A 14,184-nucleotide genomic window follows, 5' to 3' on the forward strand; every position below is an offset into this window, starting at 1 on the left:
GTAGTTTGTGGCTTAGAATTGAGTATTTTTATGTTGACTTCTTTATATTAACTGGATTTCCATGACTCTGTCCCCTTGGATTGCAGTTGTAATTATGTAGCAGTTAACATATTCTCTGGGCCCAGCACATCCCATAATTAGCTGTGTTCTCTCCACAGCATATGACTCAACCCTGTGTGGTTCTTCTATATCAAAGGCAGGGTGACCAGAGTTTTTTAACCACAATACTTGAGCATGTAGTGGCAGATGGCTGCACAACCCAAGTGCATCGGGTCCTTTTGAAGAGCAACCTCACCAAAAACAAGCAAACAAACAAACAAAACCAGACCTTGAGATTTATTTTTGAAAAAAGGAAAGAACCTTCTTGGGGGTGTTTCCAAACACCGCATCATTTTAAAAGAAAAGCATGTCGTCGTCTTCTTCTTCTTCTTCTTCTTCTTCTTCTTCTCCTTCTTCTTCTTTTAAGAACTAAAATAGAAATAAATGAGTTAGAACTTTGAGGTCAGCCTTGATCAGGAAGGAGGGCACTTCCTGGTCTCTAATCAGATGTCTACAGAGGTTTATTTAGTTGAGCTAGAGCATTGGGTATAATGTAATAGGCTGTGAGAAGAACATAGAACTAGGGGTCTGGAGACCCAATTTCTTATCTTTGCTCCGCTGCTAATTAGGTATCTGAAGCTTTCTGAGCTTTGGTGATTCTAACTCCTTCTATCTGAGATCATTTAGGAAAACCCCTATTATAAATGCATGGTCTTATATTATGAGACAAGCTGGAAAATAGAGCATCTCAGGCTCCCTTCTGCACAAACACATTAATCTACTTGTGAAGAACCCTAAAGAAGGAAAAGACTCAGTAGCTGCCCTGGTAAACTTATTATAGGCTTAGTGAAACTCACCATTGGGAGTTCCTTATTATATTAGTGACAACATATCAGAACAGAGACTTTTTATTCACGAGAATTCCCTAGGGGAAAACAACTACATTTGTTGGGAAAAGGACTCAGAATGAAAGGCTGGACCGAGTGGGCGTAAATTTGAGTTTCACTGTTCCGTACTGCTTAAGGGAACAGATTTTCTTGCCACTTTTCAGGGGGAGGAAAATAGCAAAAGGGAGAGAGGGGGATGGGGCTAGTGTGATGGTAAGAGTGCTACACAGTCTGCAGGGTGACTCTTCCCCGTGACCCTCAAAGACTCAATTTTCTCAAAAATGCATAAATGCTGGGTTCTGTGTGTGTGAAGATGGGGAGAAGTAGTCACAGAAGTTGTGAAGGGACCCCATGTGGCACTCATGTTAATTCTGAGTGGTATCAAACTTGGGTATAGGAATGAGGAGGTAGAGAAAAAAAAGAGAAAACCAGCCTTTCGGACTGGCAGGAATGTAATGAAAGCTCTTGCTTTCCAATCTATGGGATTGTACTTCAGATCAAAGTCAAGATCTGAAAAAAAGTATTCATAACTTAAACACACCGGCTAACACCCATGACTCGTGCACTTTCCACACTCCAGGCGCTGTGCCAAATGCTTTATGTGAATATTATATTTCATATATATACACACCTACATGCAAAGAGTACTCCTTTTAATCTTTACACTGGGCCTATAAAGTGGGTATTATTATCTCAGCTTCACATTGAGAGAAATTAAGACTCAGAGAGATTACATAAATTGTTCAAGGACATAAAGCTTTAAGTTTCATGTGGATTCCAAATATATTGGAAATCAATTTATTAATTACTAATATAAAAATGTATCAAGTATTACATCTACTAAACATCAGAGGATGTACAAAGATGTTTCTAAAGTGAATCTTGCCTCAGTGCATTTATTTTGTCATCTAATAGGAGCTATAGGATGAGGGCAGAGCCACGTTATCAAGACTCTAAGGCGTGAGGCTTCTGAGAGGTTTAAATGCTGTCAATTTCAGGGGAATCAAAAGCTCTAATTCTCCCCACCGCCTGGTGTAGTCTGAGTCCTTTTCTCTTGTGGTGCCGGAGATTAGCTAACATATTCTGGATGTAACCCGAAGTCGGATGTTCTCTTGTCCAGCGCCATCAATCATGACAAGGAATCCACCTCTTCATTAGTTCCAGTACTTTTGGCAGCCTCCACTGAAAATCCTAGAGATCATGAGCTTCGGTCACCTCAGGAAGCACACTGCATTTCATCCGGCACATTCCCCATCCAACATTTTTCTTCTTCAAGCTCCCTCCCCAGATTCCTGTCTTTCCTCTCATCTACCACATTCTTTCTCCTTATCACTCCCTCTTTTGGCTACCACCTCAGCACATTCTTTTCCCAATCCTGCCCTGAAGAGATTTTAAGAAAATATTCTCCCAGCAAAGCAGATCTGGCTAAGGGAGGGATTTTTTTTTTTTCAAGTAAAACAAATTCTTCATGTAGAAATTTCTTCCATGAATACATAGACCTGCTCAAGCCTTCCATTTCTCAGTTGTCCCGTCTTCCTAGGCTGCCTGAAGATCTCTCTCTCCAATCCTCTAACTTGACCTCAAGTCTCTTGACATTTGACTGCTCATTAGCTCACCGTTTTCCCTAAAGATTGGATAGGGGCCCATGGATGGTACGGGAAACTCAAATCAGCCAAATGTTTCATGTTCAACTTTTATAAAAGATTTGGGGGTAAGAAACTACAGTGGCAATTAGAGGTTGTCATTTATTTGATTTTCCCTATTTCATCAATTCTAAAGTTCACTTTCCAGAGGAAAAGGAGACACTTTCTTAATACATTGGTGTAATATAAAAACAATTTTGTGTGCTGGAGCTGTACTAAAGTCACAGAGACTGTAAATCCCAGCTCTACCAATTCACAGTTTTCTGATCCAAGCAAAATCATACTTAACTCCTCTGAATCTCAGTTTTCTCATCTGCAAATTGGCATGATAAAACTTTAGATACTTCATAAAGTTATTATAGTCAAATAGGATAAACTATGTACCTAGAACACAGTAGGTGCTTAATAAATGGAGGCAATTGAGTACACTAGGAATCTCAAACTAAGGAAAGCAAGTCTTGCAAAAACATAAAAATTCTCTACTTCCTACATTCTCTTTGACTTCTAATATTAGAAGGTGGTGCATGAGTTGGTTGTCCTTTGCTATAACCCAGTTACAACTCCATAGATATATAATAGGAGTGTTTACAATTGAATTACAAACTCTGCCAACTTAGTGAAGCCTAGGATTGGCATTCATAGTTGGAAACAAACAAACAAACAGATCCCACCCCTCGCTCTCAGTTTCACAGCTCTGCAATTCATTTCCTGAGAAGCTTTCCAACTATGTGATTTTCCATAGCTTCAGGCTTTGTTATTAGTGAAGGGCCCTGTTGGGCTTATCACCAGTTCTAGCAGCTGCCTGCACAGGTGATATGCTCTGTTAGTTAGGGCTGGGGACAGAATGTAGGTGGGGGCTTTCCAGTTCCAGGGGAGAAGATTATAAGATGCTTTGTATAAGAGCTCTGGGAGGAAGTAATAGGGGTCCACAAAGAAAGTGTGCTGACAAACTAGAGTAATGATTGAATTTAATACAAACGGCCGTATAACGTGAAGCTACACATTCATCTTTGTGTTTTACATGGGATATTACAAGGTAAAACCCCGTGGACCAATTTGTCTAGCTTGTATTGCCTCGAGATACCTGGTATCTTATATGAAAAGCCTAAGAAAAAGGGATCAAGGAATAAGTAATTGTTGTCATTTATTGAGCAACTATTACGTTCCTCCTAAATTATGTAAAGTAGATGTTCTTAATGAGGGTTATGAGGGTTAGTGATATTAAAGGATTAATCAGCAACTATGAAGTTATTTCTAAGAATCCATCACTTCAACAATTTCCTCCCATCTAAAAATATACATTAAGAATTGTGTAGTGATGTCAGGTGTCTTTGTTTTGTCCTAATCATTTCAGTGACTTAATGTTTAATATTGCTTAACTTCAGAAGAAACCGGCTGGAAAGGCATGAAGACAGCTTCTAAAAGTCCTTTCTTGAAAAGGGATTTTTTTTTTTTTTTTTACAAAACCCAATATCTCTTAAAAGCACAAGGACAATACTAATGAAATGTATTCAGTCCCAGAATACAGGGAAGTCTTAAACAGATTCAAGAAGAAGATAACACCATCCATACAAAATGCAATTCTGATCCTTTCTAGATTTTAGCTTCCTTTAGGGTGTGAAATCTTGTCTTTATATACTTCAAAGCACTTATCACAGTTTTAGTGAAGAGTGTGCCTTTGATGAAATTTTATCAGATAAATAGCATTTAACCATCTCAACATCTCAGAACGTGTTGTTTCCATGTCTCCTCATGATTGAAGCATTTTGTCACAAGATAAATAAACAGAACATGCATGCATAAACTCCCCTCCAAATATACAACATAGGTCAGTTTATTAGGGAAACTGCGATTATGGTTGAGATTTTACTGTGTTAAAAGAGAGGAACTCAGGGGCGCCTGGGTGGCGCAGTCGGTTAAGCGTCCGACTTCAGCCAGGTCACGATCTCGCGGTCCGTGAGTTTGAGCCCCGCGTCAGGCTCTGGGCTGATGGCTCGGAGCCTGGAGCCTGTTTCCGATTCTGTGTCTCCCTCTCTCTCTGCCCCTCCCCCGTTCATGCTCTGTCTCTCTCTGTCCCAAAAATAAATAAAAAATGTTAAAAAAAAAAAAAAAAAAAGAGAGGAACTCACTTTATTGACGGATGACCATTTAACAAGATTTTCTCTAGGTTAACTCCTTTCCCACAGTGCTTATTTTCATTTTTTTTTTGGCAAAGAAGTGCATGCTGAGAGTGTCTAAAAATACGCAGCAAGTTGAGTAGATAGGCGAGATTTAAATCTTGCTACTTAACCACCTAGATTGGCCCTGAACTCTGTTCTTTCCACTGCACCATATTCTCTCCTGGTACTGAAAATCAGTCCTGAAGTTCAGGATAACTTCAACTTACAGAGATTGCTCATAGATAAAGAATGATCCCCTCGAGGTATCTGGACCAGCAGCATCAGCCGCATACAGGAGCTTTTTAGAATTCAGCATCTTGGAGCTCACTCCCTCCCTACTGCATCCAAATCCACTTTAAACATGCTCTCTCTGTGATTTGTATGTAGATTAGTGTTTTAGAAGCACTGTCCAAGAAGTTATGTCTCCCAGCATAACAAGGTGTTTTTCGCAAGGTGTTTTTTTAAGAAGGTAAAACAGGATTGCGCCTTTTCAGATAGGTCTTTCCATTCTTGGTAGTGAAAAATAGTTTGACTATTATGATTTCTGTCAGGAATATGGCAGCAGATCAAAAATGTGTGCTTTGGAATCATCCACTAATTTATTCTGCCAGATTGCTTTTATGTTATCAGTGCCGAGGAAATTAAGCCTCGACAGGACAGTTTCTCACTGGAGGCACTGACATTCACAATCTTTCCTGTAGAAGGGGAAGCAGATGGGTCTGGACATAGATATTATGCATTCTGATAGCGAAGAGGCAATCTTTCATGAGCTGCCCTGGAGCAAAGTGGGAAGAGTTCTGTGTTAATTTTTTAATGTCTTTTTAATTAAAAGTGTCAAACGGCAGTCCCTGAGTTTCACTGAAAGAACTGGATTCTTCTCTGTTATCATCTTTAAAATGAAAGCCAGTTCAAGGAGCCATTTATTTTCCTTAGTCTTTGTTTCTGGTTTCCTTGTTTCTGGTTATCCTATTTTTAGTACACTTCAAGGTGAAACTCAGTTATCATTATTTGCTAACTTTCAAGTTTGCATTTGAAGTCATGTTGCAACAAAGAACAGATGCCCCCTGGTATCAGTCAACCGTGGCCACAGTATTGCTGCATAGTAGCATAAAACGTCCCTGGCTTTCCACAGTAAACATTTATTTCTTATGCTGTGACCACAGAGGCTAGGCATTCGGCTCAACCTAGAAGGTGCCTGCTTAGGACAGCTGCTGCTGTGGCTCTGATCCATGAGTCTTTCATCCTCCTCCAGGGACCTACAGGTGGAGCAAACTTTTCTCGTGGAGACGGCAGAGGTCAAGAGAGCAGGCACAACCAAACAAGGCCTCTGATTGCCTAGGCTCAAAACTGAACATGACTGTCACCACTGCTTCATTCTGTTGACCAGAGCAAGCCATGTGGCCAAACCCAAAATCAGAGGGCAAGGAAATGTATTATGTTTCTTTCATGGGTACAACTACTAAATCACCCGTGGATAGAGGGGGAGGTGAAGAACGGGCCATTACTACAGTCTATACAGTCTATGCCACCCTGCCTGTTTTGTTTTCCTGGGATTTCTATCATTCAGATTCCTAGCCTTGTTTTTCTGATGACAGTAGGCATTGGGATGTGTGGAACATGATGGACATGGCATGGTTTCCTTTACATGTGCTAGAAAGGGGGCTACCTAACATCTTGAGCTCGATTTACTCCCCGTCTTCTCTCATGTTCAGAGTTAATGTGACATTATAGAAAACCATGTCATGTTAATTACAAAATCATTTCAGCTGCCCAATATTATGGATTTTTTTTTTCCTTGCCTGATAATATAGCTTTTCAGAGATGGTCAGATCACACTAGGGAGAATTAATTGCTCAATGTAAATAGTGGTGAATAATTCAAACACCAGTCGTGAATCTGCCGAGAAATAAGCTCAAGATAGGGAATCCAAGAAATTCTTCTGTGGATGAGTAGTATTAAAATCCTACTCTTCAACAACTCTTTCAGATTATAAAACAACCTTTCTTAATTTTCTGCTTGAAGTATCACATGACGAAAATGTTTTCCATAGTTTTGAGAAATGACAGGAAGATAACCTTAAAGGTAAAGCAGGCTGATCATCATAGGCACTATGATTTGAAGACTCCTTACCCCAATATCTCCACCCCTACTCCCAGTGTCTAAAACTTTACCCTGAGAGAGTTACTCTTTAGGCTAAGATTTTATTTATTTTTAAGACATTATCATATATCCATTTATTCTGTCTCCCCAGTTCATGCATGGGAGACAAGAAAAAAATCAGTTATCAAAACACCAACCTCCAAGGAAGACAACCTTCTACTTATCATCTTTCACTTTAGCTACCTTTGCTTTATCCTTTGTATCCCAGATTGGGCTACGGTCTTGTCCTGTATAACCAAGACCTTGTTAAAAATTATAGCTAAATGAAAGAGTAAATTTTCCTTAGGATGAATTTGTTCTTTTCCTAGAATCATACTTCATGGGATTACTGTGAAGACTAAGTGAATTAACACATACAAACGATTTAGGAGAGTGCCAGACACAAGGGATATCATTACTAATATTTTGCTATAGCATCTGGATCACTTTATTGCATTTGTTTTTGAGGTTGTATCTTTTCTTGTTAAATACGAGTTTTTTGAGATACCTAGAAAAGTCCATGGCAAACAGTATGTGCTGCATATTTATTAATGGAATGAATTTGTTGAGTATTCATTATGTGTAAGAACAATGCAAAGCACTGGATATGCAAAAATAACATAGCTGACACCTGCCCTAGATGAGGGCATAGTGATGAGAAAAGACACACTTCTACAGATCATAGAATATAATAAGAAAATGGGTAGAATAGAGGAATATAAAAACGAGTATGGGGGACTAGAAGCAAGAGGAACAGTCAGATGAGCCCACATCTTTGTCTTGGATGGCAAGAATATTGTCTAGGAAATTAGAGTTAGAGCAGTGCTTACCAAGTTTAACATGAATGCGAATCACCTAGGCAGGTTGTTAAAACACAGATTGCTGGGCATTATGCCCAGAGTTTCTAATTTAGTTGGTCCAGGATGGGTCTCAGAATTTACATTTCTGGAAAGTTCTCAGATAATGCTGATGATGCTGGCCTAGGGAACACACATTGAGAACCATGAAGGAATGGGGAGGTAACACTATAAATAGAGTCCGTTCTTGAAAATCTTGTTATCATGCAGAAAACAGAGAAGTGCAAACATTGAAAGAGGTGGATAAGGCTCCTCTCATATGAGGTGATTCACATTTATTTTCAGATATTCTTCTAGCAATGCTATGAGGTAGGTTTATTAGGCAGGGTAGTATCTAAGCTCTGTTGCCAGTAACAAATTAGCCATGAAATCTCATGATTAAACACACACACACACACACACACACACACACACACACACACACACACACAGAGTTTATGCATGCAATGCAGATAGATGGAACACTGCTCCACATGGTCACTCTGGGGCTGTAATGGATGCTGTGGACCGTCACCCACAAGGCTTAGATACTCAATCCTTTGAGCTGTTGGGACTTGTTAACAGCCGAAGAGAGATTCCACACCCAAGGCACATTCACCCACAGCAACAGTTGGGCAATGTGGCCATTTCAGAGCTGGGCCACTTGTGGAGGGTGGGACAACTCTAAAGAACCATTTCAGCTCTAAAACTTCATTGAATTAGACTTATTTAAATCTGGACCCCAATGGGTTTTCTGTCTTTGGTCAGATTCCCTAGGAAACAGACTGACTTTTTTGCTCAAGAATTTTACTGGGGGAGTAAAGAAAGTAGGGATTGAAGGGAGTGAAGAAAGTAGTGCTAGGCAGAGAGTGTGACTGGATTTAGAGTCTGGAGCTGACATGGGTGCCTACACCTAGCTTAGCTCAGAAGTGGTGGCATGACTGCAGTGGTGGAGCCTCATTGCTGTCATGCAAGAACAGCAGTACTGGTGGGTAAGCATAATGAGCTCTGCTTTGGCTGGCTGAATCTTTGGAGAGTCACCTTGGCATTCTCCATGGGTTCCACTGTTCTCTTTGCTGATCAGAAATTTGCTAAAGCATTAGTATAATCTGAGAGAAGTTGTATGAAATACATAATTTAGGCTCTGTGCAATAAATCATCAGACTTGATTTTTGTCTTCACAAAAATCTCAGACTCTGAGACTCACCAGACTTGAGTATTGCATTTCATTCTAGGCAACCCATTGTTCAGTTGACCACTGAGAAACATAGAAGAGGCTGACTGGGATAATGAAGGTATCTGTAAGACACTTGAAATGAAGGTATATAGCCTAGAAAAAAGACACAACTGGAGAGAACCTGATCACCATCTCAAATGTTGGACTGTCCTGTAGGGGAGGGTATCACTCTGGCTCACTTCTAGAGCAGTCATCAGCTAGATGTTAATCTCAAGGAGATTATGAATAGTGTCTGCCACAGTTGCATTGTATCCCCCAGGCCTGGCATAGTACTGGCCACAAAGTAGATACTCAATATTTGATTAAATAAAAGAAATCAAATAAATGTTATGTTGGTTCAGATTGTAACTCAACAGAATAAAGGTCTGCACACTTCTGACTCTCTTTAAAATAATGGAATAGGCTGCCTTAAAAGCCAAGTCAGAACCATATCATTGAGAGAACCCATATATAGGTGGGATGACTCTTTCAGCAAAGGATATTGCAAGATCAAATTCCTGATCTGGATAGGGGGTTAGATGTTGAAAGTTTATTTCAATTTTAAGATACTTATATTTTAAGGATAGGAAAATGACTATTTTGTGGGGAAATAACTACCAGAAGGCATGGTGGCTACTGTACACAGGAAGTTTTGAATTTTACTTCTACTGAATTCCCACAGAGATTCCAAAAACAAGTCAAAGGAGGTCACATTCACTCTATCACCTTCAACTTAAAATATCAATTATTAATATGCCAGTACACTTTCTGCACTCATGGATGGCTTCTTGATAAAGATCATGGGATCCCCAGAACTTTGGGCATGTAGTGATAGAGAGGGTAGATACAAGGATGCTCTCGGTCCTCATTCACCCAGTATCCCAGGCTAGTATTAAGGAATTAAATCCTTTATACTGCAATTCGGGGCACTGGAGTAGCAGCAGAAACTATGGGATAAGCTCTGTAGGATAGGAGAGAATATGATTTCTAAATTCAGGAACAATAGTTATCTTTGAGTATTTGAAGAAAGTTTTCATCAATTATATGAAGAAAAATGCATACTTATATGAAATTTTATAAACCTGGACCTCTTAAAATCCATTAATGAATTAAGAACCCATGGGATAAGATGGAGCTTTTTAGACGACCCTGTGCCTTCTGGGTATTACCACTTGAGCACAGAAAGCTACTCTCGTCCCTGATGCCCTATAAGGAAATAATTTATAGAGATATGACTCATTGTATTTATAAAGTCGAAGGAGAGAGGAGTGACCTGATTCAGAGTCAAACAAGATGGGTAGGGAGCTGATGTCCCATTTATGAGCTAGATTTATTAAAGCAAGTCAGGCTTTAGCTTATGATTACAATACATTATCATAAATGGTATTGATTGGCAGTTGGTCTTAGGAAGACCTGTCTGCTTGAATTATATTTCAGAGTCCTTCTAGGTATGATACTCTGCATAGGTGGTAGAATGTCATGCCTACTTGACCTGATTAATGGGCATTGATGGACCTGCCCACTGGAAGATGTGTCAAGCCAAAATGGTTACATGTCTGTAATTACTACCAATACGATGAACCCTTCAGGGATTTATGGATGAATGCACCAGTTAATAGAGAGAAAGTAAAATGTGACCTGGGGAGCTACGTGGTAAAAAGGGCATGGCCTTGGGAACAGAAAAACCTGGGTTTGAATTCACATTCACCACTTGCTAACCATACAGTCTTAGGTCAGTTACTTAGTTGTATGGTGCTGCAGATGTGTCACCACAGAATGAGACTGAAAGGACCTGCCTCAGTTTTTTGTGATAGTGCACATAAGCACTTAGCTTCAGGTTTGGTGCAAAAACCTGCCCCGTCTTAGTTCTTGCCTTCCTTTCTCATGAAATGCATTCTAGGTAAGCATCATTCAATAGTGGGTTGGTTTCTTTGAGTGAAAGAGCATCAAAAAGATTTATATCAGGTAGCCTCTGCAAGGGGAACACCCTGCAGGGAAAATGACAGTGTGAGATGCCAGGAGGAGGAAGCAGCCGGATAAAAGGAATTGGGTCAGATGGAAGGGACAGGGACACAAAGTTGACCATTTTCTCTAGGGCCAGTCCTGTGTTCTCCCCGTATCTCTTCAAAATCTACCTAATTCCAACCCTTAACTTTCCCTGCTGGACACTTCACATTGGCCCAGAAGGAATGAAGTTGAAACATGACTGATTCTCACCCACCTCCCCATTTTTTCATTTGATCTGCCGTAATCGTTGCCTTAACCAGGAAAAAAGAGTGAGAATACAGAGTTGGTTGAACACAGAGGAGAGGTGTATAACCATCTCTTTGGAGGAGTTTTAGAGAATTGGAATATAACTGAGAAGGAACTTCACATTTTTCTAGACTAGGAATGACAACATCGGCTGGAGAATTCTTTGAGGTTGTCCTGTGCATCCTACAGGAGCATATTTAGCTGCATCACTGTTCTCTACCCACTAGATGCCAGCAGTCCCCCCTGCTCTTGACTTGTGACAACCAAACATGTCTCCAGACATTGTCAGATATTCCCCAGGGAGTAACATTGCCCCCGGTTGTGAACTGCTATTATAGCCCACACTTTTATCCAATAAATGGTCATTCTTCTCATGGGTTTTTACTTTTAAATTAACCCCTGACTCAGCATCCAGATATTTTCATCTTTATATTGATTGTATTGATGTTTAACTAGAAACAGGAGGTGGAAACCAACATTTAAATTATAGTCAACTGGAATTTTAGTGAAGATTTTGAGCTAGAAGACTTAAGAGAAGCCAGTATTTTCTCTTCATGATGGATTTTGGAGTTAAAACCTGAGTCATTAAGGGAAGTTTTGATCTTCTATTGGCTAAAGATACAAGAAATTAGACAATATTTGATTCTCCTGTTCCTCCCCCCCCCCTTTTTTAAAGTTTATTTATTTATTTTGAGGGAGAGACAGAGACAGTGAGAATGGCGGGGGGAGAGGGGGCGAGAGAGGGAGAGAGAGGATCCCAAGCAGGATCCATGCTGTCAGCATAGAGCCCGACAAAGGGCATGGACTCACAAAACCACAAGATCATGACGTGAGCTGAAACCAAGAGTCAGATGCTAAACAGACTGAGCCACCCAGGGGCTCCTCTCATGCCCCCTTTAATTTGACATTTAACTAGTTAACTTTGGCCTCTGAGAGTGAGGACAGTCTCTGGACAGGGATTATTGATCTCTGAAAGGTGCCTTGAGTGCCACTCAATGGAGACTGAGAATAACATTGTTTTCTGAATCATGCCTGCAGGAGCATTTCAGACAGGGATGAAATAAGAAAATGCACGTGGAGCATCTTGCACTGTGTCTTGGATGATAGTTGCTAATGCATATTGTTATTTCATTTTTATGACTACTGTGATTCAGACAGGCTGCATCTGAGGACTCAGAGGGGACCCACAGGAGCAGCCAAGAGGGTCCTTGGCTTCATGTAGGATGGAAATCAAATGCAAGCCACCAGGAAGTGGAAGCAGAGTTTACTGAAGGCATATAGAGAGAGGTCAGATACAGACAGAGTGTCTAGGAGACTCAGAAAGGAAAGGAGCACGAGTCTCATCTTTGCTTGGGATATGGGGTTTTTATTGACAGTTGTGCCGTACGTCACCTTTCAGGCATCCAGGAACGGGTGAGAACAAGGATGAGGCGCAGGTGTCCATCATAAGTCATTCGTTCCCTGGAGCCAGAGAGTTTTGGCACCAAGATGTTTAGCGAGCACCAGTGATCTGGAATATGCACATGATGGCCTTGCCTAGTCATTCCTGAGATGTTATCTACTGTGCTGGAAGACTCCAGAGAAATCATTAACTCCTTGTCCCTTACAAGGAAGACATACATTAAGGCGTGTGTAGGGCGAGGATGCGGGTCCTAGCTAGAGTAGAAGCAGGAAAGGGAGCAGAGGGAAAAAAACAGCTTTCTCTCTGCTGAGGTCCCTTTGCTTTCCCTGTCTCAACTGCCCTGATTAAGCTGCTAACCCACTTAGAGTTAAACTTTAAGTCTTTGTTTGCTTGTTTGTTTTAGTTTTTTGTCTCTTTGAGTGATAACTTCATACTTTACATCAGGTTATAATGGTGAATTTAATTTGAGTAACTCAATTAGTAATGTAAATGTGAGAGCTTGATGTGGTTCCACCTATTTCACAAAAATTACAGGACTACACTGAATAAGCACTTAGAATTAAGTTGTCTATACCGTAAGGTATTTTTTATGATGTCTTGTCATTGGCCCCCAAGGACAAGATTTTAGTGAGGGGCAAAGAGATAAAAAAAAAAAAAAAAAAAAGTAGAAAGTCATCATTGCTAATTTGCCGAAACGATCCCAGATGTCTCTTTGAACAGCAGGGCAAAAATAGTTTCTTTTAAAGAAGCCCTAAGGGAAGTTCATAGGCTATGATAGCCGGATTTCATCCAAAGCCATGTTTTCCTTCTCAAAAAGGATTCTTTCTTTTTTAAATCCCTGGATTACTCTGTTAGATACCTAGCCCTTGTTCTGGAGAACTAGGTTTTTAGGTTAGAGGTGAGGAAATCTGGATGCTGAAGTCTTTTCCTCTGGAGCTAATTAAGGGAGGAAGTGAGTTATGGATAGGAAGAAGGGAAGGGGGAAGAAAAATACACAAAACTGGTTACATAGACCCAGGGAACCAGTAGGGTTTGCCTGGTGCAGTAACTGTTGGCAGATTAGCAGTTTAGCTAAGGCAGTGCTGGTGATAAAAAATAATAATCATCATAATTATAGCCAATGTTCCTCAGCAAGTACTGGGCTAGACCCAGTGCCAGGGACTCGATATGCATTCTGTCATTCCAGCTTCACAGAACTCCTGTGAGGACCATTACTAACTTCCATTTTGCAGGTGAGGAAACAGCAAGATAGGAGCTTGAAAGAACATCTTCAAGTATTGGAATTGAGTTTCAAATTCGTGAGCAAAGCCAGTGCTCTTAACCATTTCTCTCGAATGCATGTCTCTAGATGTGGAGTATTATTCACCCTGATCTAGAATCGGATGTGGGGTAAAAAGGCCAAAATGGCCAGGATCAATACTAGCAAATAAGCATCATGGAATAGCTCACCAGAGGCTTGTGGCAAGTTCCTTCTAAGGAAACCAGAGCGAATGGTGTTGTGGGGCTGCTCTGTGAAATAATGTGGGAAGTCTGTAGTCTCAAGAGTAACAGAATGGACAAAAGCATATCTGGCTGTCCATAGAAACATGTCTAGTAGCCTGATATTATAA

General features: G+C 40.4%; 1 long non-coding RNA gene across 6 annotated transcripts in view; it reads left to right on the plus strand.

Moving 5' to 3' along the window:
• Window positions 1-14,184, plus strand: part of LOC131494476 (uncharacterized) — a 259,326-nt gene that overhangs the window by 149,789 nt on the left and 95,353 nt on the right. The window lies entirely within an intron of this gene.

This window comes from Neofelis nebulosa, chromosome 14 (genome assembly GCF_028018385.1).
Source record: "Neofelis nebulosa isolate mNeoNeb1 chromosome 14, mNeoNeb1.pri, whole genome shotgun sequence".
NCBI classification, from domain to species: domain Eukaryota; kingdom Metazoa; phylum Chordata; class Mammalia; order Carnivora; family Felidae; genus Neofelis; species Neofelis nebulosa.